We start from the raw sequence: 10,956 nt of genomic DNA on the forward strand, positions 1-10,956 counted from the left end.
GCGGCGGCGGTGCCGGGGGGGGGGGGGGGTCGCCCTTCCGCCGTTCGTCTTTTAATAAAACAAGTCATTTACTCATTTTCCGAGCCGACAGAAATCCGTAACCTCGCCGCGATTCCGTTTTATTTTTGATCGCGGCGACGGTTTTGTCAACCGTTTGAAAAATGGCGCGGGTGTCCAGGGGGTAGGGGTGGCGACGGCGGGGGAGGGGGGCCAAGTTTATCCCCATGCGACGTTGCCGCGTCTCCCTCTTTCATCTGTTTTTTCCCTCCCTATCTGTGTGCGTGCGTAGTTGGAAAAAATTGGGGTGGAATCAGTGTTCGAAACTCACCTTTGAGTTTTAGGAGCCATGTGGCGCATCAAGGCCGATTTTTAGGCACCACTGAAGTTTTTTTAGGGGCTAAATTGACATTTTTCCTAAATATTACGGCTCATTTGATGAAAAGTTAGACGCAAGAAAACAAAAGCACAAAAGCACGGGGAAGACAAAAGCACTTATAATGAAATCGTGAAGAATAGAAAAAGCACAAACAGTCGAGGAAGAAAAATTAGAAATTTCGAATGATCACCTAATATGAAAATTCAGATTTTTAGGGAGCAATTTTTAAGGGCCACGTTGGCGCAGAACCTTCATTTTTTAGGCGTATTTGGCGCGGTGGCGCCTGTGAGTTTCGAACACTGGTGGAATCTCTTTCGCGGAAACGGCAAATCCGCGAATTGCGAATTTTTGTGGTAGAAGACCTCTGAATCGATAATGAGGACACTACAAACACGTATACCTAAAGGTGCGTACCTTTTAATTTCTCAAGGAGAACCTGGTCGTTGTTTTTGCACAAAATTGCGTTTGATTGTTCTTTGTTCTTCCGAGAATACTCTCTACAAATTTCGCGAGAAAAAGTCACCAAATATTTTCTTGAAAAAAAAGTGAGCGGATATGTTTAAACACCGCAATGGAGACCCTTGTTTTCGTATAGATTTGACATCGAAGTGTCCTCGCAGGTTAAAATTATGGGGATATGTCCATCTCAATACACGTAGAATAATCGATAATCATCGAGATACGCTGTTTCATTGCGAGTCGATTAATTATAATGGATCCAAATGGGAGGAAAAATCATTTATGAGTATTGGCCACAGGACGTCATTTTTGTCGAATCTTAGATATGTTTTGAATAATCAAAATGGTATGAATGATTTCTTCTTTGGGGTGAGAGTGGTTAAGCGGAGGCTGATTCTTCTGAGGAGGGGTGGAGCGCTAAAACTTCAAATAATCTTGAAAATTTTCCACATACCAATACAAAATGGTCTCACCTTTCTCACTAAAAAACGTTAAATTTTAGATGATGCATTGGTGCCCCTTCAACATGATACATTTGTGCTCAAGTAAACGCTATGGTGTATTACGAAGCGTGAAGGGGTAGTGAGCCACAGTCCAACGAAAAAATGATGCAAACCAAAGTGTTGTTTAGTTCCACCATCAATTTCAAAGGACACATGCAATAAAAATTGGCGAAGTACAAAATACCACAATAAAGGGTTGAGGAAGTTGTGAAATCCTACAACTCGCCATCATTTTAGGGAATGTTTTCTGCGCCTGCGCCTATTCGCTAATTTTTATCTTATTAATTTATGTGTCAGAATTATAAATTAACTTTCCTCCGTGCAAACATTTTCCTTGCAAAATTTCAGCGAGTGGACGAACTGTTTTGCAATATTAGTTCAAGTTCTATTAAAAAAAAAATAAAAATCTATTATCCCAAAGAGAGAGAGAGCTAAGAGAAGCGTCACTGAGCAAGAGGACCAGCTTACCTCCCCCTACCCATCCAATTACCCAAAGTTCGAAAGCAGTGATAAGGTGGAGAGCTAATTCAGTATTGAACTCATTACATTTCAAGTTCACTAACTCCCTCTGTCGCCAAACTTCCAGGTTCCATCTGCATTAATTAAAACGTGGTGAATATGGATTGATTAACTGTATACGCGTTTAATGTTAGAGATTTAATTTCTTCATTCGCGCATGCTTTGCTCGCAACGCATGACCTGGCAACGATGTAATTTATTGACGCCCCCGCAGTATTTGGAAGTTGCCAAATTTCCGCCGATAAATTATGGATTATTCTCTGGGAATTTTTGAAAAATTTGCATCGCATTTCAATAAAACATGCCTGAATACGTAGACATTGCCAAATTTCTTCAGATCGTCATGCGATTATTGGAAAACTTGTGAATTATTTTCCTTCATCTTCGAGAGATGTTGATTGTTCTTTAATTTGGTACCTACGTCTGAAAGTATCAAATTTCCTCTCAAATTCAATTACGATATTTAGGAATGTTTGGCAACGTGCGAGTGTTCGCAAGGTGTTCTTAAAAGCTTGGCAGAATGTTGTGACGTAGAGAGAATTTTGACGTTTCCCCGAATTTTGGGAGGAATTCTCAAAAGTATAAATTCGCGAATCACAACATAAGGACTTCTTTTCAATGGAGATAAGATTTTTAAAAGGCTCGTGCCATTAAGGATTAGCACAAAACATTTTAAAGACCACCCATTGACTGTTCTGCACTATGAACTGCTGAAGCGAGAGTTAATTTCAAGGTTCAATATTTTTTTCGCCTGATAATGATCAATTAGCATGTTGATCATTTTCTATGCCTGATAGAGAGTAGTGTCCAACGAACGCCAGGTTGAGCAATTAGTAGGTGAGGCGTGTTTGTCAAATTTGGTCTTGTTTGATAATCAGGTTTTTTACTAACGAGAGCTGGTAATCAATCATTATTTGGCATAGAATAATTTAATTCTCGAAGACAACTTTTAAACGGGGGATGGAAGAAGGGCCTGAGGGAAGGAGAGCATCGTGCGGGGTCTCTAAGTTACGCTGATTCTACGGGCTCATTGTTGAAATTGATGGACAAAGAAGCCGTAAGGAGTATGGAGCGATCCTATTGGTTGAAATGGGTGGTTCTCATAGACTAAGGGAGAAAGCGACGAATTAACTAGAGGGTCTCTAGTGGGTTGCCGTTAGTTAGTCTATTACCTGGCTCCTTATTCCATTGCAATCACCCGCTTCCACCAATAGGATTCCTTCATATCCCTTTCGTCTTTAGCTTTGTATATCAATTTCAACAACCAGGCTGCAGACGGTTATGTTTAACTCGAATCAACAAACTATGTCGCTGTGTGATAGAAGGATAAACCGAAGGTAGGGAATATCGAGATCTACTTACTAGCGAATTATTAAAGTGAGATAAAGTGATTAATGATGGGGAAATAATGAAGAACCACAATTTTCACGATGAGCGTACACATGTGAAACGTATGAGGCAGGGCTGTTTCCTCAACCTCATAGAGTCGATTATTTATGATTGGACAGATGCCCGCAATGAAGTCTATACTGATTGAAAAAAAAGGAAAATATTTCGAAACAACGAACAAAGTCAGCTTGAAAAAAACCTTCTGAAGAGAAGTAGATGAAAATGGAAAAAGACTAGAATATGAGAATATTCGGACCGCGGAAAGCAACGCAATGATGGAAACCAAAGAGTATTAAGTCATGAAAAAATAAGTTCGCCTTCAAATGTATGGGAAGCAATCTGCGTTACACGCCTTCGCTGACAGGGGTTAGTTACTATTTCCCAGTTCAACTAGAACGTTAGAGGATGAACTGGAAGGAAGAAGAGAATCTAACATGAAAAACATACTTAATAACGAATCGCACTTTAATAGAGTTGAGTTGTAATTATGTGTATTTTTATTAGAACATCCTCTATAAAGTTTAGTTTCTTTAAGCTAAATTTTCGTGCACTCGACCTACATTCTCACCAAGTATTCTATCATTCTGAAATCTGTTCTTTACATTCAATCGAATTTCCGACAATTTGAATGTGCTAAGAGGTTTCACATTTGACACATCGATACTTCACCTACTCAGAGTCTAATCTTGGAATCGGGATCAGTCTACATTTTCCCCCATAGGCTATCGTGTGCTTCAGACGAAACTGTGACCGAGTAACTCTCAAGTCCAGGTAACTCAGACGTTCGTTTGCGTAAACTTGTTTACCATCGTTTATGACAATCCCACGTCGGCCGTGCCTAAGTGCCCATCATACTGTACTACTATGACTATTTAAAATACCATTGTTGATAAAATATCATTTATCGGAATCAAATGTAAGCCACAAGTTACCTGTTGGGGAGCAAGGATAAAGGTGTATGTGAGGGTGAGGGTGTGTGTGTGTGTGTGTGGGGGGGGGGTCGGGTCGCCGGAATATTAGGTTTTGGAATTTGGATTTTGATTCGTTCTGGGGAAACAAGCGCTAAAGCTGGGATCATTGCCATTTGAATGCGTTTTTAAAACTACTTCGACGACTTCAATCAGAGGGATGATTTTTTCGTCAACGCCAAAGTAAAATTACACAATTTAGTGGCTCGTATAATCATCACAAACTCATACACAAATGTTTATGAATACAAAAGGAAATAAATACTTTACAATTGGCAAAAGCGCCGTTTCAAGTTGTGGACGAATCGGTGGAAAATAACTACGAAATTGATCCTATTTTACGACTAGGAAATCGAATAAACCAGGTGAGGTTATCTCGGAGTGATTAAACCTACCGTGGCACTTAGGTATTTTGTTACAGCGGCGTACTTTCAACCACTAACAATAGTCTTATTAGGGGGATAGTTAGTTCGGCAGAGCGCTTAAATTCGGGAAATTCTGCAGGAGGTGTTTTCTGTTAACGGGTGATAATCTGAGCGCAACGATGAGGTTCACTCTCGAGGCTGAGCACACAGCAAAATCCTTCCCGCAGAGCGAACCGAAATCCGAATCCAAGTAGAAAATTCCCTGGGGGCGTTTTCGTGTCAGGGCTCGGGGGTCGTCCGCGAAGGGATGAAAGCGCTGGTTCTGATTCGCGGGGATCCTAGGGCCGGGGGCCTAGTGGCCCCCCAGTAATGCGGCGGGCCACCTGGACCACCTGCTGCTGCAGAAGGAGAAGGCCCGAGGGGCGAAAGGACTTACCGAAGGATCTGGATACGGTCCGGGAGGCGATGCACGCTCCAAGCACTTTCGAATTTCAAACTGAGGCAGATCTCAGCGCTCGGGGCGCGAAGCAGGGCCGCCCGCCTCCGGTCCAAAAATGGACACCGACCCTCCCCCCGTCCCGCCGCGCCGCGGGCTCCCGTTCCAATATTAAGTTTACGGGATCTCGCCGTGACGTAGCCGCCAACCCGGGGAGGCGGAGTTCTCCAAGTGCAAAAGATGAGTAGGGGTCGCTCGCGGGATGGGGGATGGGGGAGGGCTACGACGGGGGGAGAGGATCCCCGAGGAAACTGATCTCCGCGAGGTTGTCGCCGCGCCGCCTTCTCCGAACTCTCCTCCGCGATATCTAGAGCGATTCTCGCCAACTCGTGCAACGTCTCTTGTGCTGTTGCCAAAATGCCTCGCAATAATCCATGATCAATTTTTTTTTTTTATTAACTTTATTGATGAAATACAATTGTCGCCACTACCTATAATAACAAAGGTATCTATTGACTAGTTTTAACATTAATCATAGAGAAGCATAAAAAGTAAAAAGAAACGTATGATAAGAGTAATAATAATAATGCCCTTATCATGATGGTCTGCGACATGTAATGTCGCAGCCATTGGATTATCAATTTTTCTGGCGAAAAAGTGAGCAACATGTGAAGCAGGATTGCCACGGAATTTGGAAGAAGGGATTCCCTGACATTTCCCTAATTTCCGTGACACATTTGAGTAAAGTTCCCTGACAGTGGAAGATATGCCGGATGGTTGAAAAGACATAATTTGAAATAGAGTTCAGGCAAAATTTGTTGTTCGAAACGTCGAACCCATTCTAAAATGAAAATAAAGGTGAATTAACAATTTTTCCCTAACACTTTCATAATTTTCCCTGACTTTTTAAAATTCCCTAACATTTCCCGATTTTCCCGGTATTCCCTGGTTGTGGCAACCCTGGTGAAATCCGCGGCTGATTTTCCATGGGCGCGAGTCGAATGGAATGCGGCCACCTATGAGTTTTAATATCCGACAGATTTGACACTCAATTTAGGAGAGGGGCAGGGATGCTGAGAATTATCCAAAAATTAAGTTGGTTATAAACGGAAAAAGAACGACTAAGTCCTGCTCAGAACATTTTTATGGCCCGAGGGGTCGGAGAAAGTGAAAATTTGTCTAATATTGGAGCTCAAATAATCATGCATGAAAAAATTGCTGCAATGTAGAGGACATTTTACTAAATTCCTCAAAAATTAACTTGGAGGCCGTTGAGCGACTTTAAAATATTCGAATTTTCGGGTAGGTAGATTTTCTTATGAAATTCAACATACCTATTGAAGATGGACCGTCATAAAGCAGACTACCCCGAATAAGCCGATCCCTAGTCCAGCTCAGAAGTAGCACGATGTGACGAAAATATTGAAATCATTATGCAATTCAATACAACAAAATGTCAATTTCTTTCGCCATGCAATTGCAATCTTTTTACATCATTTGGTCAATAAATGCCAATTTTAAACGCTCAAAAAGATGCGTTCAATATGTGAGAAAGGTAGACACTTTGGAGGGCAAATTTCTTACCTTCATAAAATTAGTTGCTTCAGTTGCAATATATCAATAAGAAGAGCCCCTTCAATTAGTGAATAGACAACATGCACAGCATTCCGATGCAATGGCGATAAGAACATATAATTGTCAATTATTGCAACCTGTGCGAATAGGGGTAGGTACTCGTGTGTTACGACGCTACGAGCAAATATAAAAGAAGACGTTCTAATCATTTCAAGTCGTCTGCTTAACGCCCACCATTTTGTGGATCCCACTCAATGGATGGTAAAGATGAATGCGTCAATCAGAAATGAGGCTTCCAGTAACCATGCTCTCCCTACGAAGGTGTTTTGTCTTCAGGCCTTAAAGACAACTCCTGTATGACAACCAAATGTGTTTACAAGCGCATGTTGTATCTACGACTAAACTCTTCGGTACAATTGTTGCTCAGAAAACCTCATAGGGAAGAGAACATCTGAGCACAGATTTGATGATTTCGATTGAATATGGGTGTTACCAGGGCCGGATTTACATAATTTGCCGCCCCCTTCTCGTTCATTTTGAAACATCAATAAAAATCATCAAGTAAACGTGCCGGAGGAGGAGGGGTGCATAAGATCCGTTTACTTGTGTTGGACACATTTTTTGCGAGAGCCCTGTCAACACTATTAGCAAAAGTTCACGGAGCTGTGGGCGAAAGTTAAGTTCCGTAACTCTATCTCTGTGTGGACGAGGCCTTACATTTATAAGAAATAAACGAAAAAATTATGAAAGAACAAACATTAATGTGGCTTGATAATTTTTACTTCCGCCACCGCGCCGCGCTGACCGTCCTGTGTTTGGCGCAATGCGTGAAGTATTCCTACAGTCTAGTAGGCACTATGCGTTTCATGCCGACCACTGCTGAACGGACTGTGTTTGATGCAATGCGTGAAGTATTCATACAGTCCTGTAGGCGCTATGCGTTTCACGCCGACCACTGCTGAACGGACTGTGTTTGACGCAATGCGTGAAGTTTCCATTCAGTCTTGTAGGCGCTATGCGTTTCACGTCGACCGCTACTGACCGCACTGTGTTTGACGCAATGCGTGAAGTATTCATGCAGTCTTGTAGGCGCTAATATATGTTACATGCCGACCGCTGCGCCGCGCCGTGGGCTTTTCCTTATCATCTCAAGTCCACGTCATCATTGCTCTCTATGCGCCGCGCCGCTCCAAGCCAAACTGTGTGATTGGTTTCTTACTTAACTCGACTAATTAAAAGTGCTGCCTCTTGTATCAACGAAAGACGAAAAAATTAGAAAATACTATTATCTCAGGAAATGGGAGATTTTACGTTGTATTTGTACATTTCGTTGTATTTTTTTCTGAGTCAGTTTTTTTATACCTACATTTAACGGTTAAATGGTGAGATTTTGTTCAAGAACAGATCATTTAACCTGACCCACTGTGCGACGAACAATTTGTCCAGAATCTTCCTTCCCCTGACCCACTGTGCGACGAAAAGTTTGTCCAAAAACTTCTCTCCCCTGACCCACTGTGCGACGATCAGCTTGTCCAAAAACTTTCTCCCCCGACCCACTGTGCGGCCCTGCTCCGGCCGGCTCCCCTCATGCCGCGCACCCCTCGCCTAAAACTTTCAAAGCTCGCCATTTTTAAACGGCTCGGCCGATTTAGCTCAAATTCAATACCAAACCAGTCCTAGGGGAGAACTACCACCCGTAAAAATTTCAGCTCAAAATATTCATTTTCGCTCGAGTTATCGAGTGGACAAGATTTGACCTCCCCCCACTTTTGAGCCCCACCCCTCAAAATCTTTTGCCTCAAATTTCAATTTTTTTTCGCAGAATAGTAGTTCTAATGAGTCTCTACAAAATGCAAAAAAATTGGTCAAAATATCAAAAATTGCAAAATTTGCCGCCCCCTAAATTTGCCGCCATGCGCCGCGGCCCATGTGGCCACCCCCTAAATCCGGCCCTGGGTGTTACTGCTTATTGGCACAAAAATGAACAAGATAAACAGATCTAGACTTCCTCTCAGCAGGACAAGAGAGAAAGCCTTCTGTCGTAATCTCTAAGTATACGAGTTTTCAACACAATTAACAGAAATTACTTGAAGCTGTAGGTATCTACTCATTGTAATTCATTTTACATTTTTTTTTTTTTTTTTTTTTTTCACGGATTGATGACCCCATTTCCTGTCAAATATTATGCAAGCTATTGAAATAATGTTCCGCTCAAATGTCTGTATAGAAAACGCCACTGATTTCCAAAGGTTGAGCTGGCTTCCGCTGGAGTATTTTAGCCCCTACTACTCACAAATGTAGGGAGTTTGCGTAGGCCGTAAGACCAAAAATCCACGTTACCTACGTATTCTGCCATGCTAAGGAAGAACGCCGTAAGATCATTCAAGAGTTGCCAAATTTCCCCGGATAAAACACGCTTTTTGGACGAAATTTATGCACATTTTTCCTTGAAATTTTCAGATATTTTAGATTAAAGTGCATACAAAATAGTCTGGAAAATTTGAAGAATAATATTTACAATTTATAAGTACGTATTTCATCAGAGGAACTTTGGCAACGGCTGAAGGTTCATACGGCGTTTCTCCTTGGCACGGCAGTATTCAGGACCCGATTTACGCAGCAACTAACAAGACTATAGCTTTTGCTGCCAGATAACAGGAGTCCCGACGTGTTGTATTTTTACAGGCGCCAAGTAGGAGAGAGATGTTTTTGTTTACAACCATGGAGTAAAAATTTTGCGAATATTTTCACCTCCCTAGATTAGTAAGAGCGAAATTTTAGGCGCTGTATGCATGAGGAGACTTCACACAGCGACGCGATGCAACGCTCAGCATTGGAAATCCTCCCCCCCCCCCCTCCCCTCCAAACTTTTTGAGTGAGTTAGATTAGTACATCGACCAACGATAACATCGACAGTGAAAGTCGAACAATGCGTACCTACATTTAACCCTTCAAAATATCCGTATAAATTTTATTTGTTTAAAATGAAAGTCCAAAATATCTCTTTGAAATTTTCTGTGAAGACCTTTGTTTAACAAGCGGGAAAACTCACAGAAAATCTCAAGAAAAACGGTTGGTTAACTTTTTCTTAAATAAATCAAGTATGATTGCAACGTCGCAATCGGGAATACGTCCCGTTGCAATTATTATTTTTTCACATAGTACGCACTTTCCCGTATTTGTAATATCAATGGATCCCATTTTTGTTATCAGGTTTATTTGTATAAAATGGTTCTAAAAGAAAGTCAGATGGGGTAAAGGAGGGAGAAGGGGGAGGGGGAGGATAAGGAAGAAGGAAGGTTAGGAGGTGCAGAGAAAATAATTTGCCTGAGGCACTGGATAGCCCGTAGTCGAGTCCTGCCTACACGGTGTGCTTTACTGTAATAAACGCGGTAAGCTCTAAGGTATAGGGCAAGTAGGGTAGGTATGAAAGCTTTACATCCATTGGAGAAAATGAGAAGTAAAAAAGACTAATTTCACGTTTAATGATAGCAAAAGATCGTGAGAAAGGGTCTCTTTCTAATGATACTCGACTACAACGGGTCCTAGATGGTAGATTTCTGGATTCAAGTACAGAATACATTGTCTTTTCGCACATCTCGGATTCGGAGAATCGATTTAGATGTTTCAAGATGCAAGCAGAAAACAGGAGGGAAAAAAGTAACAATTAGTGCGATGTTAAAATATTTAATGCGATGGCCGGGAATCGAACCCGGATCAACTGCTTGGAAGGCAACTATGCTGACCATTACACCACCATCGCAAGTTGAGAGGCGCGGCCGAAATTGCGTGTTTTCAGCACGGCGCAACGCAGCAGCGGAGTCTTTCTAGTTGCCATAGCAACGAGAGCGTGCAGACCAAACACTGTGCGTATTCTCGGGATACAGCTAATCGCAGGTACTGTGAGGGCTGGGTGGAAATGATAGCTTCATTACGTTCAACAAAACACGAATGAAAAAAAAAAGAAAAAAAAATGATAATTAAAATTTCATAATTGATCGTTGAACTGGTGATTCTACGTGAACTTCAGGTAGTCATGTATGCAAAAATATCGTGGGTATTTTTATTATAAAAACAAGCATTCATCTTATATATTATCATTTATTCATTCCTATATATTGGATGTTTCAGAAATGTAAATTGTTCCTGTTAAATTTCATACTAAGTACAAGGAAATAAAATACATATTTTCTGAGTTTCCTATTTCCCTTTCAGTTTGTCCGCTATTTCTTAAAATCCATCACTGTTTTAACGTTTGTAACAACGAGCCGTCTCAAAAGACTTGTACTAAATTGATTCGTTAAAAGTCATAAGTATCTCTATGCTTCCATCTCTGCAGTCAGGAGTGCATTGCACTCCAGCGTGA

General features: G+C 41.5%; 1 protein-coding gene and 1 non-coding gene across 3 annotated transcripts in view; both read right to left on the reverse strand.

Annotated features, from left to right (window-relative positions):
• Window positions 1-5,170, reverse strand: part of Tm2 (tropomyosin 2) — a 34,354-nt gene extending 29,184 nt beyond the window's left edge. For both annotated transcript variants that reach the window (XR_002008622.2, XM_019040137.2), the window contains exon 1: window positions 5,016-5,170. The gene's annotated coding sequence lies outside the window, so the exon portion shown is untranslated. The remainder of the gene's footprint in view (window positions 1-5,015) is intronic.
• Window positions 5,171-10,281: 5,111 nt separating this feature from the next.
• TRNAG-UCC (transfer RNA glycine (anticodon UCC)) lies at window positions 10,282-10,353 on the reverse strand. The gene has a single exon. It is a non-coding gene; the product is annotated as a tRNA-Gly (tRNA).
• Window positions 10,354-10,956: the final 603 nt, after the last annotated feature.

Source organism: Bemisia tabaci, chromosome 2 (assembly GCF_918797505.1).
Source record: "Bemisia tabaci chromosome 2, PGI_BMITA_v3".
Lineage (NCBI taxonomy): Eukaryota > Metazoa > Arthropoda > Insecta > Hemiptera > Aleyrodidae > Bemisia > Bemisia tabaci.